Genomic DNA, 15,266 nt, shown 5'->3' with positions numbered 1-15,266 from the left:
TGCTTTAAAAGGTTAAAAATAATGGCAGAAAACACAATTACTTTTGCACCAACCTAATATATTACCCCAGCTGAAATCATAGGATAAATCAGATAAAAGACCATAATGGCCTTTGATTTCTTTCTTCTCCTTGTTGTTCCTTTTCTTTTGGATTCCTCACTGGAACCCCATACCATTTAAATTGTATTGAGCTTCTTGCTATGTGTCAAATTCCCTAGCGATGTACTGACAACCTGATAACAAACGCAATTCTGGAAGTGTGCTTCCACAGGTAAATCAAGAACTCAGAAGTTGACTCGATAAAGCTATTTGCCCCTTGATCTTCTGTGCAGTTTCTTCCTGCTTGACTATGTGCCACTTACGTAGGTCTGCTTCTGGTCCAGCCCAATTCACTCTCATTCACCATGGAGTATGCTAGTGAGTGAAATGCAGACCTCGCCTTCTGGTTACTGAGTCTAGCAGAAGATCAAGGACAAACAAGTACACAAATGACCAAATCACGAGGCAGAGTAAGATTAGTGCCCCCTCTTACAGGGAAAAAGGCAAAACTGACTGTGGAGTTTAAAAGATGAAGGTCACACTTGTGGCCTGAGAAAAGTGTAATGGCAGAGGAGCCCTTCAAGCTGCACCTTGGAGAATGGAATCATGTTTCAATAAGAGTGGCACAGAGAAGTAGGGCAGGACACACGGAGTGACTCAACCATGTTACAAAGGCGTATGCATTGTGGGGTGGATGGGTGGGAGGCTTGCACAGAGAATAGTGCACCCATTCACTTAGTGGCAGGACATACAGCAGGATAGTTGATTGTGCCAGATCATGGAAGTCGTTGGACACCAGTGTTTAAAGAAAATGGCCCATGGGGTAGGCAGTAGAGAATTTCTGAGGTTTCTGATTAGAGATATGGTATGATTAGGAACGAGCATAGGCATGGTAAAATAGCTCAGGACACTTTAGAAAGTTAAGCATTTGTCTAAGTAAACACTGATGAGACCTAAGTATTACAGGGGTAGATATTGTGAGGGGAAGACATGGGGGATTCAGCCAGTGATTAGTAATAGAAGTCCAAGAGGAGAAATCAGAGCTGAACTGGAAACCATGAGCCAAGTTAATAAGGCAGATATTGGCAAAGCCAGAGAGGTCAGAAAGAGGCACTGTTGTGATGGAAGGCAATACCAGCAGAGGGGGTCACACTGAGCTTCAAGGACGCAATGCAGATATTGATTAGTTAGTTACAAAAATGGGTTAGGACCTGAAACCCCAGTTCAGGTTGGAATTCCGGAGTTGAGAATTATCACTCTTAGGTGATGATTGAAACCATAAGTGTGCACGAGAGGTAGACAGTGAAGCCCGAGTAAAGGAGACAGAAAAGAGAAGGCTCTTCTGCCTGAAGCCTTCCTGGAGCTCTGGTTTGTGGGTCTGGCCAGCATGTGCAGGAGCAAAGATTTGTGGGTTTCTTGGGTACAGTTATACCAGTGACTAGCCCATTCCAAAGCCCCAACAGTTGGTTTGGATCAGAGTGTGACCACAGGAATCTGATCTCGGCCAGAGTAGGCTCTAGAGGTCAATGCTGCTTCAGAGAGAGTGTGGAGTGGAGGACTCCTTGCCTTCTCTTCAGTATAGCCAGTCCCTGATTATGGAATTGCAATATTGAAAGCATAGTTTTGCAATATATATATGCAATATATACATATATGCATATATATATTCATGTATATATGAATAATGCACCTATAAACATTTTATAAATTGCAAATTATGCCATTATTGTTACAGTAATATAAAGAATAACCAAGTAAAAATGATAGATCACTCAAAATAAACAAAATCTTAACAATAAGCCTCTTCAGGCTTCTTGTTTGTCAGTCAAGAAGACAGAGGCACAGAGAAGGGAACAGCTTGCCTGACGTTAGACTGAGGGGTCCAGTTCAGACCTCTGGGCTTCCAGTTAAATCCTCTTTCCTTTTTCCATGCAAGTTAATTCCTCTCCCTACTTTTGCCTTTTTTTTTTTTTTTTTGCAATTTATGTAATACAGTGCAATATTTAGTTGAAAATGTCTCATTTCTTTCGTTTCAATTTTAATTCTGAGTTTGAGGTCATTTTGGAAAAGTTGCCAGCAAGCTGGGAAATGAGGAAGAACTTAAGGAATAGCAGGAGGTTCAATCCAAATCAACTGAACTTCGTTGAATATTTACTACAATAAAGCTTTCCCTAGGTGCAATGAGAAGGGAGGTGAGTCAGAGGGGTTCAGTCCTCCAGGACCCAACATCTCCTGTCTGGGAGACAGACATTCAAACAGCTAAGGCAAAGCTGAATGAGATAAGAACTGCCTAGAAAAATAAACACATTTTCATAGTTTGGGTTTTGTTCACTTCCTGAGTGGATAGAAAACTGGAGGCTCTGCTGTGTGGTACCTCCTGACACTCTGGGAGAGAAAAGAGGTAACCTTGAAGCAGGCCATTTTTGGATAATTCCAGGCATTCTAGCATCATTTATTTTTAAACGTGAAACAAAGCTCGCCCTCCAGCTGCCTTTATGCACTCTCAGTCTCCAGGAGCCTTCACAGTAGACTCAGGGTGAGGCGGTGGAAGCATCCTATGACCCAGCACACCCAGGACAAAAAGCTACAGGGTTTCTGGACCACCGCCAAGCAACGAGATGAACCTGATAGGGTTCTTAAATAACAGCATGGCCTAAGCCTCAGGCCTTACTTCATGTTATTCCAGTCGTGTGACCTGTCTCCTCCACTGATCTAAGATAACACTTATCACAGTCTGCCTTGGAATCAAGTTACTTGTGTGTGTGCCTGCTTCCGTCACTTGACGAGAGAGCAGTGACCATGCCTTACTCAACTCTATCCCCCAGAGCACTTGGCATAGGCCCTGGCACTCAGTAGATGCCCAGTAAGTGTGCAGGGTTGGCTGGAATTTTGGCAGGCCTCTTTATTTTTCATTGGTTAAACCTATGGCTCTTCTTGCCCAGTTTGAGAAGGATAAAACACACATTGTGTTGAAAGCCTGGATCTGATTTCAGGGACCAGGGTTCTAAAATAAATGCAAATCTGCGATTTACTCTCTGAAGAACGCTGGGCCAGAGTTCTTTACCCTTCCACACCTGTTTGTGTAGATAGATAGCGGGGTTAAAACGTAGTGTTTATATCGTTCTTGCTTGTTATGATTCTTTTATTTTGTGAAGTAAATTTAAATGTAAAACACCTGCTCTGTCTTTACCTTTGCTGATCCTTGACATAACAAGAGGTAAAGCATTCAGTCATTGCTCTAAATTTACACAAGATCTGTTTTTTTTTTAAAAAAAGCAGTGGAAAGAGCCCTGCTTTGTTCAATGAGAATAATTATTAACAATTAATAATTGTTACCTTCCCAGCTCTGAATGAAAAGTCCTTCGTAAGCATCGAGATATTAATTTCTTATTACATCCCTGAGTTGAACTTTTCTAATTTTTGATTGACAGACAAGGAAGCAATTTGGGGATGTTAAGAAATTCTCTGACATAACAAACCCTCAGTGGTAGAATCAGAATTTCAGTAGACTGGTCTTCTACTACCTACACTGCTCTGCTCTTTCCATCCACTTGGAGCAAACTTAAGAGCCCTCGGTCTCACTTGGGCTGTAAAATGGAATTAATAATATTTCATGGCATCCATGAAAAATGAATATTACATATGTAAAACAGCAACAACTTTGGAAGTCTGAAAGAGCTAAGCAAATCTGAAAGAGTGTCGCATTACTAAACAGCCAGACTAGTGGCCCAGGTAACCACATCCTGCTTTCAAATGAAAGTGTAATTCAAAAGCTGTTGATCTCAGTAAGAAGAATCTCTAAGTCCTGATTTCGCAGAGTGCCTTACCATCTCACATCCCTAAATCAAGTCATTAAATTGCCTCTCTCATGATTTCAAGCTTACGTGCTAGCAGAATTAGAAAAGTTAGAATTAAAAAAAAAAAGCTAAAACAATCTAAAGATCACTCCTTGATCATTCTTTGATTATTAAGTTAGCAAAAATTTTCAAAATGATAATCCTTATAAAGGTACAGTGAAACAAATGCTCTCATATATAGCTTGTAGTAACAGGAAATTATTTTGTAATTCAACTTGTCAATATTATCAGATGACAATGTTCTTAAATACATACTTTTGACCCACTAATTGTTTCTTTAGTAATGTATTGTAAGGGGGGGTTAATCATTTTGGAAATACATAAATATGTATATCTCATATACATTTTTGTATTCTCATATTCCTGACTTTCACCCATGTCAACCTGAATAACTCCTTTACCATTTATGGGGATGCAGAGTGGGGAAGTACAGAGAGTAATTAGGATTGGTATAACAGGAATGCAGAGAAAGAGAGACAGAAAGTTAATATTCAGTTTCTGGCAACCATCATAGAAATTCTATGTCCACAGGACAATAATGGGATTTAAAGTGAAGCTCCTTAAGAAAGAGAAAGTTTGTTTTCTGAATTTCCCATCTCCTACTTCAACCTTGAAACCTGAAAGACTTGATCGTAACTTTTTGTTTAAGGACGATACTGGTCATATAGAAGGGAAAAAAGAGGACAGCTCATTCCTGCCACTCTCTGCCAATGATTGTAGAGAAAAAGAGAAATCAAGATGACCAGGCACCAGGTTTCACTTTGACGACCAACTCTATTGATGTGTGCAGAGGTGTAGGGATCACTTAAGAAATACCCTACTAAGCCTAGGGAAACCCAATGACATAGGGCAATGGCCTGCTTTCATATTCTTAGCATGCTAGACCTACAGCACTCAAGAACTTCCGTCTTCAGCCCAGTGCCACTTCCAAGACTATGCAAGCAGTGAGGATGAGATAGCCCTTGAGAGTAAATGTGCCAAGTTACCGATCTGTTCATTACACTATTGCTTACTGTGGTAACAAAGTTCACCTAACCTTCCTGTCTCATAATAAAGGGATGCTTATAAATTGAAGTACCTCCTTTTGATAGAGAATTTTGTGAGGAAGCTGACCTTGAATAGAAAAAAAAAATACTATAGCAAGATAATCTGTGCATTTTTCTCTTTGCACTGCTTGTCATTCATTGAATTTTGAAATATTTAAATTTTTACGATTATTTTGCAAATAAACCTAGGTATCCTGCAAAGGCATTGAACTTTTTGTAAATGAGGCCTATACATTTTGTTTGCATTTCATTTGAAATGAGTTGGAAATTTTTAATCCAAGTATTCAGTAAATGAAGCAATTAAAAAAAGAAAACTTCACCTTTGAAACTTTTAGATAAATGTAATTATTGAAAATAAAGTTTACAAACATGAAGGGTTGAATTTTTTCCTGTAAAAGCAAGAGAGGAAAAAAAGAAATCAAATGATAAAAGTTCACTGTGTAAAAAATTGAATCATAAAATTTTGTTGTTTTGGAAAATGTAAACTTGCAAAAAGAGATTTTTAATGAAGCTCTTGTTTACATTGGATACATTTATATTCTGTTTTAGAAAGAAATAAAATAGAGAAGACCTTTTATTTTGTTGTATAAATGGTGAAACTTTCAAATAAATTAAAAAAGATAACTTGTTTAATGAGATTTGATTTATAAAAATATTTATTGAAGAAAGATATTCTAAATAGAGGCAAAAGACCGTATCTTTGCAGGTATTTCAGCTGAAATATTTACACATTTTATATGAAATATATTAGGGTAGAAAATATCTTAGTTTTTACAGATTTTGCACTGAGCTTAGCAAATATTTCAACTCCCATGAAGAGAGTATTTCCTTAATAAAAATATGTCTACAGAGATTTAATTGAAAATGTCAATAATTTCAAATTTATTAATTGTAAAATACATTTTTGAAGAAATATTTCAGTCAATTGTCTGAAAAAATTTACTGTAATATTATATTGAAAAAAATGTATTCTTCAAAAAAACACCAGTGCCATGATATCCACAACAGATACAACTAAGAAAATTAGTAAAGTGTGTGAACTTACATAAACAATGATCATTTGGTTAGGTTGTTGAGTTCAAATAATTAATATAAAGAAGTTTTAAAAAAACTTCAAATGTAATTTTAAAGTACACAGATACATGTTACTTAACTATTTTAGAGTGAATTTTATTTTTGAAAACAGGTTTTGACATCGATATATCACCAATTTATTGGCCAATAAATTAACACTTCATAATTTTGTATAGTTAATTTTAGCTCCCCTTTTAGCTCCCAAGATTGTTCTGGATTGAACTCATTGTATGATCACCTTAGATATAGCACAGGCATTTTTTCATATTTCTGTTTAATGGCCAGAAAAAAAGATAGAGACAAAACATAGTTCAATTTTTAAAAGCATAGGAAAAACACTGTCAATATATATATTGAAGTGCTAAAATAATTGTGCTAGGTGGTGTTGATTATGATTTCTAGTTCTTCTCCAGTTTCTATTTTAAAAATGGAGATCATGTTATTTTTGCAAGGAACAATTATGCTAGAGAAAAAGACAAGAACAGAAAGCGTTTGGAACTTCCTGGAGAAAGAGGCCTCATGAGCTAGTATGGCTTCATCTGCCCACCACAATCTGAGCGCAGCAAAGGTGGAGAGGCAGACACAGCATGCCAACTCCCACCACAGCTTGAGCACACATGCTTCTCCTGCATCTGTCAAAGCATCAGCTGGTCAAGATGTTCTTCTTTCCTTGCCCTCCAGACCCAGCCAAGGTAGCACTGACAAATAAGGTCAGCTTTGGGGGCCGAGGTGAGTGAAGCATTTTATATTTATATCCATAGACACACACTCCTGTGTATGTTCCAGTGACTTCAAGGGACTTTCCACAGCCATGGGTGTCCTGTGTCTGGTGTGAGGTAACTCGGCCTGGTCCACTAAGTTTTCTGGACACAAATCACTGTGTGGAGGGGTGGGTTCCAGAGCTTATGGATTGAGATGCAAAGGGTACCTTTCTCAGTAACATTTATTTCTCTTCTGTACTATCTGTTCACTAGGATAGTAACATATATACAGGATTTTTTTGGTAGGATGTTTTGTTCTATTTTGTTTTCTCTCTGTGATTACTAGCTTCATGATTTCCAGGTTGCGTATGGCTGGGGCTTTTCTGGGTGATTATTCTGATTAATTTACCTAGGGGGAATATACATGCATTCTAAATAAACTAGAAGAATGCTTGGCACAAAATCCATACTAGATAAGCATCAGTTATCCCTTTGACATTTTATGCAGGAACAAAGCTTTCAGTCTAAAGGGGAGTGTTTCAGGGGAGATAAGAAGGGACTAATAGATGAAGAGAAATGGTGTAAAATGACAAGATTTAACAATTTAGAAGACATATCGAGTACATATTATGTGTAAGGCACTGGCCGAGACTCCAGGATAAATGGTGACGATAATAGACTAAATTCCTCCCCACAAAGAATTTATGATCAGAGGGTCACATTTCACTGAACTAAGGAGTGTAATGTCTCTTATTTTTATGCAACATCCTAGCCACTCTAGTATATATATATATATATATATATATATATATATATATATATATATATATATATATATATAATATAAACAGGTATGTGTGTTCAAAGGAGCTAAAGAAAGTTGAACTCAATTCAAGCAGTGAATGTCCTCTCCTCATTCACATGTTTAGAAGGCAACATCTGCCTCATGGACTTTCTATACCTGACATCATCTAGCACAAAGGAAGGATTAAAATGAAATAAAAGTACATTATGGTTGTTGTGGAATAATTGTTAGATTGCCCACCCAGCAGCCATTTCCATTTATTTTTGGGTTAACAGAATTATTTTTGTTTGAGTTGGGGGTAGCAACATCCTCAGGAAGGTGGCTCCCAACCTTCAATAACCCCAGAGGATGGACCTTGATTATTAAGGCTTAAAAGCTTTTGCTGGTCTTTCCCTTTTGCCAGTGATTGGGTTGGAGCGGCATGCAATTTTGTTCTGGCTAATGGAAAGTGTTTGGGAAATGTGTTGGGGAATTTCAAGTGAAGCAGCTTGAGAATTGATATTCATATGAAAAATTAATTTGACACCTGCTTGGAGAAAAAAACTTGCTATGTGGCCTTTGTCAGTTGAGCATGTCATTTTATCTAGCCTTCTAGGTCTCATTTTCCCCATCATATTAGTCATTCTTGCCGTCTAATTAACAGAGTTATTGTTAACATTATAGAATTGTGGATGTTAACACGATTTCCAAATTGTAAATGCCTAGAATATTATGTGATTACTAGTAATTATAAATTACTTTGAAATCCTTAGATTAAAACCGATACTCGTATACAAATAAGACGGTGATATAAGAGTATACGTATACTAACATGCCAACCCTAAGAAACATGCTTCTTACTTAAAGAAATTAGGGTAAATATAATAGAATGTAAAAGACTTCCCATGCATTCATTATGTGTGCACATTTCCTTTTCGTTGTCTTAATTAATTTCTCTCAAAATCCATGTATAATTTTAGAATTATATTATTTAATAAGGCTTAATGAATTCATGATTACAAAGAAATATTTTGAGACTTTCACCTCTGCCGTTTGAGAGCATGACAAATATAGTAGGTACAGATTCAAATAAATAAAATATTACAGATATGTTTGGAGTCCCTTTGTACCCTTTCCAAAGTACATTTTGTGGTGGGCATATATATTTCCATATCACATTTTATACTTTGCTTATCCCTCTGTGTGTTACATAGGGTATTAACTAAACTTCCGTAACCAAGAGTCTTCAAAACACAGTGGTTCAAAGGAAATTGGAGTTTATTTCTCTCTCACATAGCAGTTGATAGAGAGGTGGAGGGCCCAGGGTAGGCAGTCTACTTTGATCCATGAGATTTTGTTGTCTCATTGTCTCTTAAGGCAGCAGTTTTCAAAGGGCAATCTGCGTTCCTGAATTCTTTCAAGGTGTCCTGTGACCTCCTCCTTTTTTCCAACTGTGTATCTGTGTGAGAACAAATTTTCTTCGTGTACATCAGTAAAAACAAACATTACTATAGATTGTCTGCAGAAACGGACATAAGGTTCTACTTGTCTTGAATGAAGTCAGACATTAAAAAGATTTTTATAAATGTAAGAGTGCCTCTCTGTCACTAGATTTATTTTAAAATTATTTTTCATAAAATAATATGTTAATGTAAACATTTATGTTTTAATGAAATAAATGCATTTTCATGTCTCAATTTTAATTTTGAACATGATTAATATCAATAAATATTCCAACATATATAAAAGCTCTTTGATGTTCTGCATAGTAAAAGTGAAAAAAAAAAAAAGTAGTGTCTATTTAGGGGCCATATCCACCTAAAACTTCTTTTACTATGAAGGAAAGAGAAAAAAGTTAGGGAAACAACAAGCAATTTAGTGCAATCTGTGTGTCCATAAACAATACATAATGATTGTGTGCTCTAAGAATTTACATGAATGGCATCTTTCTGTATGGATCCTTCTGTACATTACTTTTTTGTAATGCAAAATTATTTTCAAGGTTTACCTATGCTGATGCATATCGATCTAATTTATTTATTTTAACTGTTGACTACTATCATACTGTAGGACTATGCCAAATTTTACTTAAATGTTTCTTTGGTGGGTATATAGAAGGTTTCTAAATATTCACTCTTATGAGAATTGCAGTAGTAAACATATTTTGCATATCTCCTTGCATAAATATCAGAGTGTTACTTCAGAGAATTGTGGATAAACTTCTGTACTGTAGGACATACATGACTCTAAACTTTATTAAATGTTGTTAAATTGTTCTCCAAAGTGGTTGGGCCAATTTTCAAACCCACTTACACAGCATGAGAATCACTTTGCTTTCTCTGCTTCACTCTTTGGCACAATCAAAGTGTTAATTTTGTCACTATGATGTGAGGGGAACTGAAAGTTACCATTGTTTAATTTGCAGTTCTCTTTAGAAGTCAGAATAGTTAGAAATAGGTATGATGGCAATCAAAAAATTCTTGATAACAGTGATTACATAATTGAGGTTTCTTTTCCTCATTAGAAATGTGGAGGTAAGCATTGCTAGCTCTGGTTTTGCAGATCATTAATGCAATCAAGAAAATTAGGCTCAGCCATCTTTCTGTTGCATTATCCTAAGTATGCTGTCTTTTCTTCTTCATGCTTATCATCCTATGGTTGCAGGGTGATTGCCACTATATCACTTAAATGTTTAACAGAAAAGGGGGAGATTGAAAGCAGGTTCATAGACTCTCCACCTTGATTTGTTCTGCCAAAACAGGCCCCTAGTCCCCACTCCAGCAGACTTCTCCTTATGGAGGTTCTGAACCCCCATCAGGATTATGTTAATTAGCCAATACTAACACATCGTTCTTGTAGATTTAAATAACCTAGAAAAAAGATAGGGTATGTCCTTCATATTTCTTCTTATCCCAAACTCTCATAGCATTTTAAAGATCTTGATTCTTTCATAGGACTTCTAGGATCAACTTCTCATATTTCATTTAAATTGTTTTTCCTTTGGGAATTTTGTTAGATTTGCACTTTTTTGTATTTGGGATAAATTTATAGCTTTATAGTGTTGTAAACAGCAAACAGTTGGGTCTCACTTTTTAAATTTGATCTGACAATCTCTGCATTTTAATTGTTTAGTCTCTTTACATTTGATGTATTTTTTTTCACTTAAAAAATAACATTTATTGGGTTTTTGATTTGTTTGCTTTATTTTCTTTGTTTTTAAATTCAATTTTGTTGGTGTGACAATTGTTAGTGACGTTACATAGATTTCAGGTATACAATTCTGTAATACATTATCTATATCTCACATTGTGTGTTCACCACACAATGTGATGGTTCTTTTTCCATCACCATATATTAGACCCCGTTTACCCTCTTCTAGAGACCTCCCAAACCCATTAGGAGTTACCCTCTTTAGGGGTTACCCTCTGGTGACCCCTAAACTATTGTCTATGTCTATGAGTTTTTGTTCCTTCATTTGTTTATCGTGTTCTTTTGTTGTTTTCAGTTTTATATACCACATATCAATGAAATCATATGGTTATCTACTTTTTCTGTCTGACTGATTTCGCTTAGCACTATAAACTCAAGATTCATCCATGTTGTCACAAATGGCACTATTTCATCTTTTCTTACCACCAAATAGTATTCCATTGTGTATAGATACCACAACTTCTTTATCCATTCATCTATCGAAGGACATTTTGGTTGTTTCCATGTCTTGGGCACCGTAAATAAAACTGCAATGAACATTGGAGCACACTTGTCTTTATGGATAAATGTTATCACATTTTTGGGGTACATACCCAGGAGAGGGATTGCTGTGTCATATGGAAATTCTATTCGTAATTTTTTGAGGAACCTCCACATTGCCTTCCATAGTGGCTACACCAATCTGCATTCCCACCAACAGTGTATGCGGGTTTGTTTTTCTCCACAGCCTTTCCAACACTGGTTATTATTTGTTTTGTTGATGATAGCCTGGGGTGAGGTGATATCTCATTGTGGTTTTTATTTACATTTCTCTGATGATTAGTGATGTTGAGCATTTTTTCATATGTCTATTTGCCATTTGTATGTCCTCTTTGGAGAAATGTCTCTTCAGGTCCTCGGCCCATTTTTCAATTGGGTTATTTGTTTTTTTGGTTGAGTTGTATGAGTTCCTTGTATATTTTGTATATTAGCCCCTTATTGGAGGCGCTGTTTGCAAAAATCTTCTCCAATTCAGTTGGTTATCTCTTTATTTTGTCGTTGTTTTTTTTTTTTTTTGCTGTGCAGAAGCTTTTAAGTTGATATAGTCCCATTCATTTATTTTAGCTTTTACTTCCCTTGCCTTTGGAGTCAAATTCATAAAATACTCTTTGAACCCAAGGTCCATAAGTTTAGTACCTATGTTTTCTTCTATGCAGTTTATTGTTTCAGGTCTTATGCTTAAGTCTTTGTTAATTTTGGTATATGGTGACAGAGAGCAGTCCAGTTTCATTCTTTTGCATGTGGCTTTCCAGTTCTCCCAGCACCATTTATTAAAGGGCTGTCTTTTCTCCATTGTATGTTTTTGAGTTCTTTGTCAAAAATTATCTGTCCATATTTATATGGGTTTATTTCTGGGTTCTCAATTCTATTCCATTGGTCAGTATGTCAGTTTTTCTGCCAATACCATGCTGTTTTTATTATTGTTGCCCTGTAGTACAAGCTAAAGTCAGAGAGTGTGATACCTCCAGCGTTGTTCTTTTTTGTCAGGATTGCTTTGGCTATTCGGGATCTTTTGTGGTTCCATACAAATAGGATGATTTTTTTGTTCTATTTCTTTAAAAAATGCCATTGGGATTTTGATGGGGATTGCATTAAATCTATATATTGCTTTGGGCAATACGGCCATTTTAACTATGTTGATTCTTGCAATCCATGAGCACAGAATGTCTTTCCATTTCTTTGTGTCTTCTTCAATTTCTTTTAAAAATCCTTGTTAAGTTTATTCACATCCTTGGTTAAGTTTATTCCTAGGTATTTTCTTCTTTTTGTTGCAATTGCAAAAGGAATTGTGTTGTTGTCTTTTAATTTCTTTTTCTGAGATTTCATTGTTAGTATATAAGAATGCAATGGACTTTTGTATGTTGATTTTGTAGCTGCTATTTTACTGCATTCGTTTATTGTTTCTAATAGCTTTTTGGGGGCGTCTTTAGGGTTTTCTATATCATGTCATCTGCAAAGAGTGACAACTTAACTTCTTCATTCCTAATTTGGATGCCTTTTATTTCTTTCTCTTGCTTGATTTCTATGGCCAGGACTTTCAACACTATGTTGAAAAGCAAAGGTGATAGGGGACAGCCCTGTCGTCTTCCTGAACGTAGAGCAAAGGGCTTCAGTTTTTCACCGTTAATTATGTTAGCTGAGAGTTTGTCATATATGGCCTTTATTGTGTTAAGGTGTTTTCCTTCTGTACCTATTTTATTAAGTGTTTTAATCATAAATGGATGTTGTATCTTGTCAAATCCTTTTTCTGCATCAATTGATATAATCATATGATTTTTGTCCTTTATTTTGTTTATGTGATGTATCACATTGATGGATTTGCGTATGTTGAACCATCCTTGTGCGCCTGGGATGACCCCACATGGTTGTGATAAATAATCTTTTTAATGCATTGTTGCATTCTATTTGCTAGAATTTTATTTAGGATTTTTACATCTGTATTCATCAGAGATATTGATCTGTAATTTTCCTTTTTTGTGTTATACTTACTAGGTTTTGGTATCAGGGTAATGTTGGCCTTATAAAATGAGTCAGGGAGTATTGTCTCTTCTTCAATTTTTTTGGAAGAGTTTGAGTAGGACAGGTATTAGATCTTCTTTGAAGGTTTTGTAGAATTCACTAGTGAAGCCATCTTGTCCTGGACTTTTGCTTTAGGGAAGGTTTTAGATGACTGATTCACTTTCTTTACTGGTGATCAGTCTATTTAAATTTTCCAGTTCTTCGTGATTCAGCCTAGGAAGGCTATATGTTTCTAAGAACTTGTCCATTTCTTCTAGGTTATTGAATTTGGAGGCATATAGTCAGTTCTTCATAGTATTCTTGGATGATCCTTTGCATTTCTGTGGCATCCATGATAAATTCCCCTCTTTCATTTCTGATTTTATTAGTGTCTTTTCTCTTTTTATCTTAGTGAGTCTAGCCAAGGGTTTGTCAATTTCATTAATCTTTTCAAAGAACCAGCTCTTTAGCACATTAATTTTTTCTATTGTGTTTTTTTACCTCTATTTCATTTAGTTCTGCTCTGATTTTTATTATTTCCTTCCTTCTGCTGACCTTGGGTTTCATTTGTTCTTCTTTTTCTAATTCTTTAAGGTGTAACATGAGGTTGTTTATCTGGGATTTTTCTTGTTTCTTGAGATAGGCCTGTAATGATATAAATTTTCCTCTTAAAACTGCTTTCGCTGCATCCCAAAAATTTTGGTAGGATGTATTTTCAGTCTCATTTGTTTCTTTCTGTCTTTTGATTTCTCTTCTTATTTCTTGTTTGACCTAGTCATTCTTTAAAAGTATATTGTTTAATCTCCAGATATATGTGGTTTTTCCTGCTTTCTTTTAGCAGTTGATATCCAATTTCAAAGCCTTGTGATCAGAGAATATGCTTGGTATGATTTCAATCTTCTTAAGTTTGTGAGGTTAGTTTTGTCCCAATATATGATCTATCCTTGAGAATGCTCATTCTAGAAAAAAATGTATAGTCTGATGTTCTAGGATGAAGTGCTCTATAAATGTCAATTATGTCCATTTCATCTAATGTGTCATTTAGGGCTGCTATTTCATTATTTATTTTCTGTTTGGATGATCTATCCATAGCTGTCAATGATGTATTTAGGTCCCCTACTATAATTGTATTTTGATCAGTTTCTCCTTTTAGTTCTGTTAGTAGTTGCTTGGTATATTTCAGTGTTCCCTGATTGGGGCATAAATATTGATGACTGTTATGTTTTCTTGTTGTATAGTCCCATTTATCATTATGAAATGTCCATCTTTGTCTCTTGTTACCTTTTCTATCCTGAAGTCTGTTTCATTGATATCAGCTTGGCTACATCTGATTTTCTCTGGATACCATTTGCTTGGAGGGTCAACTTCCACCCTTTCACTTTGAGTACATGTTTGTCCTTGTAGCTGAGATGTGTCTCTTGGAAGCAGCACATGGTTGGGTTTAGTTTTTTGATCCAATCTGCTACTCTGTGCCTTTTTATTGGTGAGTTCCGTCCATTTACATTTAGGGTGATTATTGATATGTGAGGATTTCCTATCATTCTATCTTTGGTTTTCTGGTAAGACTGTGTCTCCATTGTTTCTTTGCCTTTTTGTTGTTGTCTATTATTTCTGTGTGGTAGTATTATATGATTATTTTCTCTCTGTTTCTTCTTTTATTATGTTTATATTTCAGTTCTGGATATTTTTTTTTTTGAGTAGTTACCAGTAAGTTTATGTAAAAGAAAGTTTCATATTTAGAGTATTCCATTTTCTTCAGCATGCTTACTTTCTCTATTCCCATATTCCGGTTCAGTCCTTTAATCTCCCCCCTTTTATGTTTTAGTTGTCACAAATTATCCATATTTATGCTGTTTGAATAGCCTCCTTCAGTATTTCTTGTGGTGCAGGTCATGTGTTAGAAAATTCCCTCAGCTTCTGTATGTCTGGAAAGGTCTTTGTTCCTCCTTCATGTCTAAAGGATATCTTTGTTGGCTATATTATTCTTGGCTCATAATTTCTCTCTTTCAGTAGTTTG

This window comes from Rhinolophus ferrumequinum, chromosome 2 (assembly GCF_004115265.2).
Source record: "Rhinolophus ferrumequinum isolate MPI-CBG mRhiFer1 chromosome 2, mRhiFer1_v1.p, whole genome shotgun sequence".
NCBI lineage: Eukaryota > Metazoa > Chordata > Mammalia > Chiroptera > Rhinolophidae > Rhinolophus > Rhinolophus ferrumequinum.
The sequence above is the reverse complement of the archived record's forward strand: the minus strand, read 5'-3'. Positions refer to the sequence as shown.